This window comes from Suncus etruscus, chromosome 5 (assembly GCF_024139225.1).
Source record: "Suncus etruscus isolate mSunEtr1 chromosome 5, mSunEtr1.pri.cur, whole genome shotgun sequence".
Lineage (NCBI taxonomy): Eukaryota > Metazoa > Chordata > Mammalia > Eulipotyphla > Soricidae > Suncus > Suncus etruscus.
The window spans coordinates 122,304,536-122,319,330 of record NC_064852.1 but is presented as its reverse complement, the minus strand read 5'-3'; positions in this window follow the sequence as shown (position 1 = coordinate 122,319,330).

Genomic DNA, 14,795 nt, shown 5'->3' with positions numbered 1-14,795 from the left:
GCTGGGGGAGGTCCCAAAATATCTGCCGGGCCTAGGGGTCCAGCAGTCAGCCTGATCCGCAACTCCGGCCCCCAAACACTCACCTCAGCCGAGGCAAGCCGTCAGGGGATGCCTGGGGAGGCCCCCAAGTGTCTGCCAAGCAAAGGAAACCAGCACAATCCACAACTCCAACAGAAAACACAGCCTCAGCGAGACACGCCTTGAAGAGATTAATGCTGAAGGTGGTCAAAGTTCCCAGGTTGATGCAGGCTGGGGGAGGTCCCAAAATATCTGCCGGGCCTAGGGGTCCAGCAGTCAGCCTGATCCGCAACTCCGGCCCCCAAACACTCACCTCAGCCGAGGCAAGCCGTCAGGGGATGCCTGGGGAGGCCCCCAAGTGTCTGCCAAGCAAAGGAAACCAGCACAATCCACAACTCCAACAGAAAACACAGCCTCAGCGAGACACGCCTTGAAGAGATTAATGCTGAAGGTGGTCAAAGTTCCCAGGTTGATGCAGGCTGGGGGAGGTCCCAAAATATCTGCCGGGCCTAGGGGTCCAGCAGTCAGCCTGATCCGCAACTCCGGCCCCCAAACACTCACCTCAGCCGAGGCAAGCCGTCAGGGGATGCCTGGGGAGGCCCCCAAGTGTCTGCCAAGCAAAGGAAACCAGCACAATCCACAACTCCAACAGAAAACACAGCCTCAGCGAGACACGCCTTGAAGAGATTAATGCTGAAGGTGGTCAAAGTTCCCAGGTTGATGCAGGCTGGGGGAGGTCCCAAAATATCTGCCGGGCCTAGGGGTCCAGCAGTCAGCCTGATCCGCAACTCCGGCCCCCAAACACTCACCTCAGCCGAGGCAAGCCGTCAGGGGATGCCTGGGGAGGCCCCCAAGTGTCTGCCAAGCAAAGGAAACCAGCACAATCCACAACTCCAACAGAAAACACAGCCTCAGCGAGACACGCCTTGAAGAGATTAATGCTGAAGGTGGTCAAAGTTCCCAGGTTGATGCAGGCTGGGGGAGGTCCCAAAATATCTGCCGGGCCTAGGGGTCCAGCAGTCAGCCTGATCCGCAACTCCGGCCCCCAAACACTCACCTCAGCCGAGGCAAGCCGTCAGGGGATGCCTGGGGAGGCCCCCAAGTGTCTGCCAAGCAAAGGAAACCAGCACAATCCACAACTCCAACAGAAAACACAGCCTCAGCGAGACACGCCTTGAAGAGATTAATGCTGAAGGTGGTCAAAGTTCCCAGGTTGATGCAGGCTGGGGGAGGTCCCAAAATATCTGCCGGGCCTAGGGGTCCAGCAGTCAGCCTGATCCGCAACTCCGGCCCCCAAACACTCACCTCAGCCGAGGCAAGCCGTCAGGGGATGCCTGGGGAGGCCCCCAAGTGTCTGCCAAGCAACGGAAACCAGCACAATCCACAACTCCAACAGAAAACACAGCCTCAGCGAGACACGCCTTGAAGAGATTAATGCTGAAGGTGGTCAAAGTTCCCAGGTTGATGCAGGCTGGGGGAGGTCCCAAAATATCTGCCGGGCCTAGGGGTCCAGCAGTCAGCCTGATCCGCAACTCCGGCCCCCAAACACTCACCTCAGCCGAGGCAAGCCGTCAGGGGATGCCTGGGGAGGCCCCCAAGTGTCTGCCAAGCAAAGGAAACCAGCACAATCCACAACTCCAACAGAAAACACAGCCTCAGCGAGACACGCCTTGAAGAGATTAATGCTGAAGGTGGTCAAAGTTCCCAGGTTGATGCAGGCTGGGGGAGGTCCCAAAATATCTGCCGGGCCTAGGGGTCCAGCAGTCAGCCTGATCCGCAACTCCGGCCCCCAAACACTCACCTCAGCCGAGGCAAGCCTCAGGGGATGCCTAGGGAGGCCCCCAAGTGTCTGCCAAGCAAAGGAAACCAGCACAATCCACAACTCCAACAGAAAACACAGCCTCAGCGAGACACGCCTTGAAGAGATTAATGCTGAAGGTGGTCAAAGTTCCCAGGTTGATGCAGGCTGGGGGAGGTCCCAAAATATCTGCCGGGCCTAGGGGTCCAGCAGTCAGCCTGATCCGCAACTCCGGCCCCCAAACACTCACCTCAGCCGAGGCAAGCCGTCAGGGGATGCCTGGGGAGGCCCCCAAGTGTCTGCCAAGCAAAGGAAACCAGCACAATCCACAACTCCAACAGAAAACACAGCCTCAGCGAGACACGCCTTGAAGAGATTAATGCTGAAGGTGGTCAAAGTTCCCAGGTTGATGCAGGCTGGGGGAGGTCCCAAAATATCTGCCGGGCCTAGGGGTCCAGCAGTCAGCCTGATCCGCAACTCCGGCCCCCAAACACTCACCTCAGCCGAGGCAAGCCGTCAGGGGATGCCTGGGGAGGCCCCCAAGTGTCTGCCAAGCAAAGGAAACCAGCACAATCCACAACTCCAACAGAAAACACAGCCTCAGCGAGACACGCCTTGAAGAGATTAATGCTGAAGGTGGTCAAAGTTCCCAGGTTGATGCAGGCTGGGGGAGGTCCCAAAATATCTGCCGGGCCTAGGGGTCCAGCAGTCAGCCTGATCCGCAACTCCGGCCCCCAAACACTCACCTCAGCCGAGGCAAGCCGTCAGGGGATGCCTGGGGAGGCCCCCAAGTGTCTGCCAAGCAAAGGAAACCAGCACAATCCACAACTCCAACAGAAAACACAGCCTCAGCGAGACACGCCTTGAAGAGATTAATGCTGAAGGTGGTCAAAGTTCCCAGGTTGATGCAGGCTGGGGGAGGTCCCAAAATATCTGCCGGGCCTAGGGGTCCAGCAGTCAGCCTGATCCGCAACTCCGGCCCCCAAACACTCACCTCAGCCGAGGCAAGCCGTCAGGGGATGCCTGGGGAGGCCCCCAAGTGTCTGCCAAGCAAAGGAAACCAGCACAATCCACAACTCCAACAGAAAACACAGCCTCAGCGAGACACGCCTTGAAGAGATTAATGCTGAAGGTGGTCAAAGTTCCCAGGTTGATGCAGGCTGGGGGAGGTCCCAAAATATCTGCCGGGCCTAGGGGTCCAGCAGTCAGCCTGATCCGCAACTCCGGCCCCCAAACACTCACCTCAGCCGAGGCAAGCCGTCAGGGGATGCCTGGGGAGGCCCCCAAGTGTCTGCCAAGCAAAGGAAACCAGCACAATCCACAACTCCAACAGAAAACACAGCCTCAGCGAGACACGCCTTGAAGAGATTAATGCTGAAGGTGGTCAAAGTTCCCAGGTTGATGCAGGCTGGGGGAGGTCCCAAAATATCTGCCGGGCCTAGGGGTCCAGCAGTCAGCCTGATCCGCAACTCCGGCCCCCAAACACTCACCTCAGCCGAGGCAAGCCGTCAGGGGATGCCTGGGGAGGCCCCCAAGTGTCTGCCAAGCAAAGGAAACCAGCACAATCCACAACTCCAACAGAAAACACAGCCTCAGCGAGACACGCCTTGAAGAGATTAATGCTGAAGGTGGTCAAAGTTCCCAGGTTGATGCAGGCTGGGGGAGGTCCCAAAATATCTGCCGGGCATAGGGGTCCAGCAGTCAGCCTGATCCGCAACTCCGGCCCCCAAACACTCACCTCAGCCGAGGCAAGCCGTCAGGGGATGCCTGGGGAGGCCCCCAAGTGTCTGCCAAGCAAAGGAAACCAGCACAATCCACAACTCCAACAGAAAACACAGCCTCAGCGAGACACGCCTTGAAGAGATTAATGCTGAAGGTGGTCAAAGTTCCCAGGTTGATGCAGGCTGGGGGAGGTCCCAAAATATCTGCCGGGCCTAGGGGTCCAGCAGTCAGCCTGATCCGCAACTCCGGCCCCCAAACACTCACCTCAGCCGAGGCAAGCCGTCAGGGGATGCCTGGGGAGGCCCCCAAGTGTCTGCCAAGCAAAGGAAACCAGCACAATCCACAACTCCAACAGAAAACACAGCCTCAGCGAGACACGCCTTGAAGAGATTAATGCTGAAGGTGGTCAAAGTTCCCAGGTTGATGCAGGCTGGGGGGAGGTCCCAAAATATCTGCCGGGCCTAGGGGTCCAGCAGTCAGCCTGATCCGCAACTCCGGCCCCCAAACACTCACCTCAGCCGAGGCAAGCCGTCAGGGGATGCCTGGGGAGGCCCCCAAGTGTCTGCCAAGCAAAGGAAACCAGCACAATCCACAACTCCAACAGAAAACACAGCCTCAGCGAGACACGCCTTGAAGAGATTAATGCTGAAGGTGGTCAAAGTTCCCAGGTTGATGCTGGCTGGGGGAGGTCCCAAAATATCTGCCGGGCCTAGGGGTCCAGCAGTCAGCCTGATCCGCAACTCCGGCCCCCAAACACTCACCTCAGCCGAGGCAAGCCGTCAGGGGATGCCTGGGGAGGCCCCCAAGTGTCTGCCAAGCAAAGGAAACCAGCACAATCCACAACTCCAACAGAAAACACAGCCTCAGCGAGACACGCCTTGAAGAGATTAATGCTGAAGGTGGTCAAAGTTCCCAGGTTGATGCAGGCTGGGGGAGGTCCCAAAATATCTGCCGGGCCTAGGGGTCCAGCAGTCAGCCTGATCCGCAACTCCGGCCCCCAAACACTCACCTCAGCCGAGGCAAGCCGTCAGGGGATGCCTGGGGAGGCCCCCAAGTGTCTGCCAAGCAAAGGAAACCAGCACAATCCACAACTCCAACAGAAAACACAGCCTCAGCGAGACACGCCTTGAAGAGATTAATGCTGAAGGTGGTCAAAGTTCCCAGGTTGATGCAGGCTGGGGGAGGTCCCAAAATATCTGCCGGGCCTAGGGGTCCAGCAGTCAGCCTGATCCGCAACTCCGGCCCCCAAACACTCACCTCAGCCGAGGCAAGCCGTCAGGGGATGCCTGGGGAGGCCCCCAAGTGTCTGCCAAGCAAAGGAAACCAGCACAATCCACAACTCCAACAGAAAACACAGCCTCAGCGAGACACGCCTTGAAGAGATTAAAGCTGAAGGTGGTCAAAGTTCCCAGGTTGATGCAGGCTGGGGGAGGTCCCAAAATATCTGCCGGGCCTAGGGGTCCAGCAGTCAGCCTGATCCGCAACTCCGGCCCCCAAACACTCACCTCAGCCGAGGCAAGCCGTCAGGGGATGCCTGGGGAGGCCCCCAAGTGTCTGCCAAGCAAAGGAAACCAGCACAATCCACAACTCCAACAGAAAACACAGCCTCAGCGAGACACGCCTTGAAGAGATTAATGCTGAAGGTGGTCAAAGTTCCCAGGTTGATGCAGGCTGGGGGAGGTCCCAAAATATCTGCCCGGGCCTAGGGGTCCAGCAGTCAGCCTGATCCGCAACTCCGGCCCCCAAACACTCACCTCAGCCGAGGCAAGCCGTCAGGGGATGCCTGGGGAGGCCCCCAAGTGTCTGCCAAGCAAAGGAAACCAGCACAATCCACAACTCCAACAGAAAACACAGCCTCAGCGAGACACGCCTTGAAGAGATTAATGCTGAAGGTGGTCAAAGTTCCCAGGTTGATGCAGGCTGGGGGAGGTCCCAAAATATCTGCCGGGCCTAGGGGTCCAGCAGTCAGCCTGATCCGCAACTCCGGCCCCCAAACACTCACCTCAGCCGAGGCAAGCCGTCAGGGGATGCCTGGGGAGGCCCCCAAGTGTCTGCCAAGCAAAGGAAACCAGCACAATCCACAACTCCAACAGAAAACACAGCCTCAGCGCGACACGCCTTGAAGAGATTAATGCTGAAGGTGGTCAAAGTTCCCAGGTTGATGCAGGCTGGGGGAGGTCCCAAAATATCTGCCGGGCCTAGGGGTCCAGCAGTCAGCCTGATCCGCAACTCCGGCCCCCAAACACTCACCTCAGCCGAGGCAAGCCGTCAGGGGATGCCTGGGGAGGCCCCCAAGTGTCTGCCAAGCAAAGGAAACCAGCACAATCCACAACTCCAACAGAAAACACAGCCTCAGCGAGACACGCCTTGAAGAGATTAATGCTGAAGGTGGTCAAAGTTCCCAGGTTGATGCAGGCTGGGGGAGGTCCCAAAATATCTGCCGGGCCTAGGGGTCCAGCAGTCAGCCTGATCCGCAACTCCGGCCCCCAAACACTCACCTCAGCCGAGGCAAGCCGTCAGGGGATGCCTGGGGAGGCCCCCAAGTGTCTGCCAAGCAAAGGAAACCAGCACAATCCACAACTCCAACAGAAAACACAGCCTCAGCGAGACACGCCTTGAAGAGATTAATGCTGAAGGTGGTCAAAGTTCCCAGGTTGATGCAGGCTGGGGGAGGTCCCAAAATATCTGCCGGGCCTAGGGGTCCAGCAGTCAGCCTGATCCGCAACTCCGGCCCCCAAACACTCACCTCAGCCGAGGCAAGCCGTCAGGGGATGCCTGGGGAGGCCCCCAAGTGTCTGCCAAGCAAAGGAAACCAGCACAATCCACAACTCCAACAGAAAACACAGCCTCAGCGAGACACGCCTTGAAGAGATTAATGCTGAAGGTGGTCAAAGTTCCCAGGTTGATGCAGGCTGGGGGAGGTCCCAAAATATCTGCCGGGCCTAGGGGTCCAGCAGTCAGCCTGATCCGCAACTCCGGCCCCCAAACACTCACCTCAGCCGAGGCAAGCCGTCAGGGGATGCCTGGGGAGGCCCCCAAGTGTCTGCCAAGCAAAGGAAACCAGCACAATCCACAACTCCAACAGAAAACACAGCCTCAGCGAGACACGCCTTGAAGAGATTAATGCTGAAGGTGGTCAAAGTTCCCAGGTTGATGCAGGCTGGGGGAGGTCCCAAAATATCTGCCGGGCCTAGGGGTCCAGCAGTCAGCCTGATCCGCAACTCCGGCCCCCAAACACTCACCTCAGCCGAGGCAAGCCGTCAGGGGATGCCTGGGGAGGCCCCCAAGTGTCTGCCAAGCAAAGGAAACCAGCACAATCCACAACTCCAACAGAAAACACAGCCTCAGCGAGACACGCCTTGAAGAGATTAATGCTGAAGGTGGTCAAAGTTCCCAGGTTGATGCAGGCTGGGGGAGGTCCCAAAATATCTGCCGGGCCTAGGGGTCCAGCAGTCAGCCTGATCCGCAACTCCGGCCCCCAAACACTCACCTCAGCCGAGGCAAGCCGTCAGGGGATGCCTGGGGAGGCCCCCAAGTGTCTGCCAAGCAAAGGAAACCAGCACAATCCACAACTCCAACAGAAAACACAGCCTCAGCGAGACACGCCTTGAAGAGATTAATGCTGAAGGTGGTCAAAGTTCCCAGGTTGATGCAGGCTGGGGGAGGTCCCAAAATATCTGCCGGGCCTAGGGGTCCAGCAGTCAGCCTGATCCGCAACTCCGGCCCCCAAACACTCACCTCAGCCGAGGCAAGCCGTCAGGGGATGCCTGGGGAGGCCCCCAAGTGTCTGCCAAGCAAAGGAAACCAGCACAATCCACAACTCCAACAGAAAACACAGCCTCAGCGAGACACGCCTTGAAGAGATTAATGCTGAAGGTGGTCAAAGTTCCCAGGTTGATGCAGGCTGGGGGAGGTCCCAAAATATCTGCCGGGCCTAGGGGTCCAGCAGTCAGCCTGATCCGCAACTCCGGCCCCCAAACACTCACCTCAGCCGAGGCAAGCCGTCAGGGGATGCCTGGGGAGGCCCCCAAGTGTCTGCCAAGCAAAGGAAACCAGCACAATCCACAACTCCAACAGAAAACACAGCCTCAGCGAGACACGCCTTGAAGAGATTAATGCTGAAGGTGGTCAAAGTTCCCAGGTTGATGCAGGCTGGGGGAGGTCCCAAAATATCTGCCGGGCCTAGGGGTCCAGCAGTCAGCCTGATCCGCAACTCCGGCCCCCAAACACTCACCTCAGCCGAGGCAAGCCGTCAGGGGATGCCTGGGGAGGCCCCCAAGTGTCTGCCAAGCAAAGGAAACCAGCACAATCCACAACTCCAACAGAAAACACAGCCTCAGCGAGACACGCCTTGAAGAGATTAATGCTGAAGGTGGTCAAAGTTCCCAGGTTGATGCAGGCTGGGGGAGGTCCCAAAATATCTGCCGGGCCTAGGGGTCCAGCAGTCAGCCTGATCCGCAACTCCGGCCCCCAAACACTCACCTCAGCCGAGGCAAGCCGTCAGGGGATGCCTGGGGAGGCCCCCAAGTGTCTGCCAAGCAAAGGAAACCAGCACAATCCACAACTCCAACAGAAAACACAGCCTCAGCGAGACACGCCTTGAAGAGATTAATGCTGAAGGTGGTCAAAGTTCCCAGGTTGATGCAGGCTGGGGGAGGTCCCAAAATATCTGCCGGGCCTAGGGGTCCAGCAGTCAGCCTGATCCGCAACTCCGGCCCCCAAACACTCACCTCAGCCGAGGCAAGCCGTCAGGGGATGCCTGGGGAGGCCCCCAAGTGTCTGCCAAGCAAAGGAAACCAGCACAATCCACAACTCCAACAGAAAACACAGCCTCAGCGAGACACGCCTTGAAGAGATTAATGCTGAAGGTGGTCAAAGTTCCCAGGTTGATGCAGGCTGGGGGAGGTCCCAAAATATCTGCCGGGCCTAGGGGTCCAGCAGTCAGCCTGATCCGCAACTCCGGCCCCCAAACACTCACCTCAGCCGAGGCAAGCCGTCAGGGGATGCCTGGGGAGGCCCCCAAGTGTCTGCCAAGCAAAGGAAACCAGCACAATCCACAACTCCAACAGAAAACACAGCCTCAGCGAGACACGCCTTGAAGAGATTAATGCTGAAGGTGGTCAAAGTTCCCAGGTTGATGCAGGCTGGGGGAGGTCCCAAAATATCTGCCGGGCCTAGGGGTCCAGCAGTCAGCCTGATCCGCAACTCCGGCCCCCAAACACTCACCTCAGCCGAGGCAAGCCGTCAGGGGATGCCTGGGGAGGCCCCCAAGTGTCTGCCAAGCAAAGGAAACCAGCACAATCCACAACTCCAACAGAAAACACAGCCTCAGCGAGACACGCCTTGAAGAGATTAATGCTGAAGGTGGTCAAAGTTCCCAGGTTGATGCAGGCTGGGGGAGGTCCCAAAATATCTGCCGGGCCTAGGGGTCCAGCAGTCAGCCTGATCCGCAACTCCGGCCCCCAAACACTCACCTCAGCCGAGGCAAGCCGTCAGGGGATGCCTGGGGAGGCCCCCAAGTGTCTGCCAAGCAAAGGAAACCAGCACAATCCACAACTCCAACAGAAAACACAGCCTCAGCGAGACACGCCTTGAAGAGATTAATGCTGAAGGTGGTCAAAGTTCCCAGGTTGATGCAGGCTGGGGGAGGTCCCAAAATATCTGCCGGGCCTAGGGGTCCAGCAGTCAGCCTGATCCGCAACTCCGGCCCCCAAACACTCACCTCAGCCGAGGCAAGCCGTCAGGGGATGCCTGGGGAGGCCCCCAAGTGTCTGCCAAGCAAAGGAAACCAGCACAATCCACAACTCCAACAGAAAACACAGCCTCAGCGAGACACGCCTTGAAGAGATTAATGCTGAAGGTGGTCAAAGTTCCCAGGTTGATGCAGGCTGGGGGAGGTCCCAAAATATCTGCCGGGCCTAGGGGTCCAGCAGTCAGCCTGATCCGCAACTCCGGCCCCCAAACACTCACCTCAGCCGAGGCAAGCCGTCAGGGGATGCCTGGGGAGGCCCCCAAGTGTCTGCCAAGCAAAGGAAACCAGCACAATCCACAACTCCAACAGAAAACACAGCCTCAGCGAGACACGCCTTGAAGAGATTAATGCTGAAGGTGGTCAAAGTTCCCAGGTTGATGCAGGCTGGGGGAGGTCCCAAAATATCTGCCGGGCCTAGGGGTCCAGCAGTCAGCCTGATCCGCAACTCCGGCCCCCAAACACTCACCTCAGCCGAGGCAAGCCGTCAGGGGATGCCTGGGGAGGCCCCCAAGTGTCTGCCAAGCAAAGGAAACCAGCACAATCCACAACTCCAACAGAAAACACAGCCTCAGCGAGACACGCCTTGAAGAGATTAATGCTGAAGGTGGTCAAAGTTCCCAGGTTGATGCAGGCTGGGGGAGGTCCCAAAATATCTGCCGGGCCTAGGGGTCCAGCAGTCAGCCTGATCCGCAACTCCGGCCCCCAAACACTCACCTCAGCCGAGGCAAGCCGTCAGGGGATGCCTGGGGAGGCCCCCAAGTGTCTGCCAAGCAAAGGAAACCAGCACAATCCACAACTCCAACAGAAAACACAGCCTCAGCGAGACACGCCTTGAAGAGATTAATGCTGAAGGTGGTCAAAGTTCCCAGGTTGATGCAGGCTGGGGGAGGTCCCAAAATATCTGCCGGGCCTAGGGGTCCAGCAGTCAGCCTGATCCGCAACTCCGGCCCCCAAACACTCACCTCAGCCGAGGCAAGCCGTCAGGGGATGCCTGGGGAGGCCCCCAAGTGTCTGCCAAGCAAAGGAAACCAGCACAATCCACAACTCCAACAGAAAACACAGCCTCAGCGAGACACGCCTTGAAGAGATTAATGCTGAAGGTGGTCAAAGTTCCCAGGTTGATGCAGGCTGGGGGAGGTCCCAAAATATCTGCCGGGCCTAGGGGTCCAGCAGTCAGCCTGATCCGCAACTCCGGCCCCCAAACACTCACCTCAGCCGAGGCAAGCCGTCAGGGGATGCCTGGGGAGGCCCCCAAGTGTCTGCCAAGCAAAGGAAACCAGCACAATCCACAACTCCAACAGAAAACACAGCCTCAGCGAGACACGCCTTGAAGAGATTAATGCTGAAGGTGGTCAAAGTTCCCAGGTTGATGCAGGCTGGGGGAGGTCCCAAAATATCTGCCGGGCCTAGGGGTCCAGCAGTCAGCCTGATCCGCAACTCCGGCCCCCAAACACTCACCTCAGCCGAGGCAAGCCGTCAGGGGATGCCTGGGGAGGCCCCCAAGTGTCTGCCAAGCAAAGGAAACCAGCACAATCCACAACTCCAACAGAAAACACAGCCTCAGCGAGACACGCCTTGAAGAGATTAATGCTGAAGGTGGTCAAAGTTCCCAGGTTGATGCAGGCTGGGGGAGGTCCCAAAATATCTGCCGGGCCTAGGGGTCCAGCAGTCAGCCTGATCCGCAACTCCGGCCCCCAAACACTCACCTCAGCCGAGGCAAGCCGTCAGGGGATGCCTGGGGAGGCCCCCAAGTGTCTGCCAAGCAAAGGAAACCAGCACAATCCACAACTCCAACAGAAAACACAGCCTCAGCGAGACACGCCTTGAAGAGATTAATGCTGAAGGTGGTCAAAGTTCCCAGGTTGATGCAGGCTGGGGGAGGTCCCAAAATATCTGCCGGGCCTAGGGGTCCAGCAGTCAGCCTGATCCGCAACTCCGGCCCCCAAACACTCACCTCAGCCGAGGCAAGCCGTCAGGGGATGCCTGGGGAGGCCCCCAAGTGTCTGCCAAGCAAAGGAAACCAGCACAATCCACAACTCCAACAGAAAACACAGCCTCAGCGAGACACGCCTTGAAGAGATTAATGCTGAAGGTGGTCAAAGTTCCCAGGTTGATGCAGGCTGGGGGAGGTCCCAAAATATCTGCCGGGCCTAGGGGTCCAGCAGTCAGCCTGATCCGCAACTCCGGCCCCCAAACACTCACCTCAGCCGAGGCAAGCCGTCAGGGGATGCCTGGGGAGGCCCCCAAGTGTCTGCCAAGCAAAGGAAACCAGCACAATCCACAACTCCAACAGAAAACACAGCCTCAGCGAGACACGCCTTGAAGAGATTAATGCTGAAGGTGGTCAAAGTTCCCAGGTTGATGCAGGCTGGGGGAGGTCCCAAAATATCTGCCGGGCCTAGGGGTCCAGCAGTCAGCCTGATCCGCAACTCCGGCCCCCAAACACTCACCTCAGCCGAGGCAAGCCGTCAGGGGATGCCTGGGGAGGCCCCCAAGTGTCTGCCAAGCAAAGGAAACCAGCACAATCCACAACTCCAACAGAAAACACAGCCTCAGCGAGACACGCCTTGAAGAGATTAATGCTGAAGGTGGTCAAAGTTCCCAGGTTGATGCAGGCTGGGGGAGGTCCCAAAATATCTGCCGGGCCTAGGGGTCCAGCAGTCAGCCTGATCCGCAACTCCGGCCCCCAAACACTCACCTCAGCCGAGGCAAGCCGTCAGGGGATGCCTGGGGAGGCCCCCAAGTGTCTGCCAAGCAAAGGAAACCAGCACAATCCACAACTCCAACAGAAAACACAGCCTCAGCGAGACACGCCTTGAAGAGATTAATGCTGAAGGTGGTCAAAGTTCCCAGGTTGATGCAGGCTGGGGGAGGTCCCAAAATATCTGCCGGGCCTAGGGGTCCAGCAGTCAGCCTGATCCGCAACTCCGGCCCCCAAACACTCACCTCAGCCGAGGCAAGCCGTCAGGGGATGCCTGGGGAGGCCCCCAAGTGTCTGCCAAGCAAAGGAAACCAGCACAATCCACAACTCCAACAGAAAACACAGCCTCAGCGAGACACGCCTTGAAGAGATTAATGCTGAAGGTGGTCAAAGTTCCCAGGTTGATGCAGGCTGGGGGAGGTCCCAAAATATCTGCCGGGCCTAGGGGTCCAGCAGTCAGCCTGATCCGCAACTCCGGCCCCCAAACACTCACCTCAGCCGAGGCAAGCCGTCAGGGGATGCCTGGGGAGGCCCCCAAGTGTCTGCCAAGCAAAGGAAACCAGCACAATCCACAACTCCAACAGAAAACACAGCCTCAGCGAGACACGCCTTGAAGAGATTAATGCTGAAGGTGGTCAAAGTTCCCAGGTTGATGCAGGCTGGGGGAGGTCCCAAAATATCTGCCGGGCCTAGGGGTCCAGCAGTCAGCCTGATCCGCAACTCCGGCCCCCAAACACTCACCTCAGCCGAGGCAAGCCGTCAGGGGATGCCTGGGGAGGCCCCCAAGTGTCTGCCAAGCAAAGGAAACCAGCACAATCCACAACTCCAACAGAAAACACAGCCTCAGCGAGACACGCCTTGAAGAGATTATGCTGAAGGTGGTCAAAGTTCCCAGGTTGATGCAGGCTGGGGGAGGTCCCAAAATATCTGCCGGGCCTAGGGGTCCAGCAGTCAGCCTGATCCGCAACTCCGGCCCCCAAACACTCACCTCAGCCGAGGCAAGCCGTCAGGGGATGCCTGGGGAGGCCCCCAAGTGTCTGCCAAGCAAAGGAAACCAGCACAATCCACAACTCCAACAGAAAACACAGCCTCAGCGAGACACGCCTTGAAGAGATTAATGCTGAAGGTGGTCAAAGTTCCCAGGTTGATGCAGGCTGGGGGGGTCCCAAAATATCTGCCGGGCCTAGGGGTCCAGCAGTCAGCCTGATCCGCAACTCCGGCCCCCAAACACTCACCTCAGCCGAGGCAAGCCGTCAGGGGATGCCTGGGGAGGCCCCCAAGTGTCTGCCAAGCAAAGGAAACCAGCACAATCCACAACTCCAACAGAAAACACAGCCTCAGCGAGACACGCCTTGAAGAGATTAATGCTGAAGGTGGTCAAAGTTCCCAGGTTGATGCAGGCTGGGGGGGAGGTCCCAAAATATCTGCCGGGCCTAGGGGTCCAGCAGTCAGCCTGATCCGCAACTCCGGCCCCCAAACACTCACCTCAGCCGAGGCAAGCCGTCAGGGGATGCCTGGGGAGGCCCCCAAGTGTCTGCCAAGCAAAGGAAACCAGCACAATCCACAACTCCAACAGAAAACACAGCCTCAGCGAGACACGCCTGGAAGAGATTAATGCTGAAGGTGGTCAAAGTTCCCAGGTTGATGCAGGCTGGGGGAGGTCCCAAAATATCTGCCGGGCCTAGGGGTCCAGCAGTCAGCCTGATCCGCAACTCCGGCCCCCAAACACTCACCTCAGCCGAGGCAAGCCGTCAGGGGATGCCTGGGGAGGCCCCCAAGTGTCTGCCAAGCAAAGGAAACCAGCACAATCCACAACTCCAACAGAAAACACAGCCTCAGCGAGACACGCCTTGAAGAGATTAATGCTGAAGGTGGTCAAAGTTCCCAGGTTGATGCAGGCTGGGGGAGGTCCCAAAATATCTGCCGGGCCTAGGGGTCCAGCAGTCAGCCTGATCCGCAACTCCGGCCCCCAAACACTCACCTCAGCCGAGGCAAGCCGTCAGGGGATGCCTGGGGAGGCCCCCAAGTGTCTGCCAAGCAAAGGAAACCAGCACAATCCACAACTCCAACAGAAAACACAGCCTCAGCGAGACACGCCTTGAAGAGATTAATGCTGAAGGTGGTCAAAGTTCCCAGGTTGATGCAGGCTGGGGGAGGTCCCAAAATATCTGCCGGGCCTAGGGGTCCAGCAGTCAGCCTGATCCGCAACTCCGGCCCCCAAACACTCACCTCAGCCGAGGCAAGCCGTCAGGGGATGCCTGGGGAGGCCCCCAAGTGTCTGCCAAGCAAAGGAAACCAGCACAATCCACAACTCCAACAGAAAACACAGCCTCAGCGAGACACGCCTTGAAGAGATTAATGCTGAAGGTGGTCAAAGGTCCCAGGTTGATGCAGGCTGGGGGAGGTCCCAAAATATCTGCCGGGCCTAGGGGTCCAGCAGTCAGCCTGATCCGCAACTCCGGCCCCCAAACACTCACCTCAGCCGAGGCAAGCCGTCAGGGGATGCCTGGGGAGGCCCCCAAGTGTCTGCCAAGCAAAGGAAACCAGCACAATCCACAACTCCAACAGAAAACACAGCCTCAGCGAGACACGCCTTGAAGAGATTAATGCTGAAGGTGGTCAAAGTTCCCAGGTTGATGCAGGCTGGGGGAGGTCCCAAAATATCTGCCGGGCCTAGGGGTCCAGCAGTCAGCCTGATCCGCAACTCCGGCCCCCAAACACTCACCTCAGCCGAGGCAAGCCGTCAGGGGATGCCTGGGGAGGCCCCCAAGTGTCTGCCAAGCAAAGGAAACCAGCACAATCCA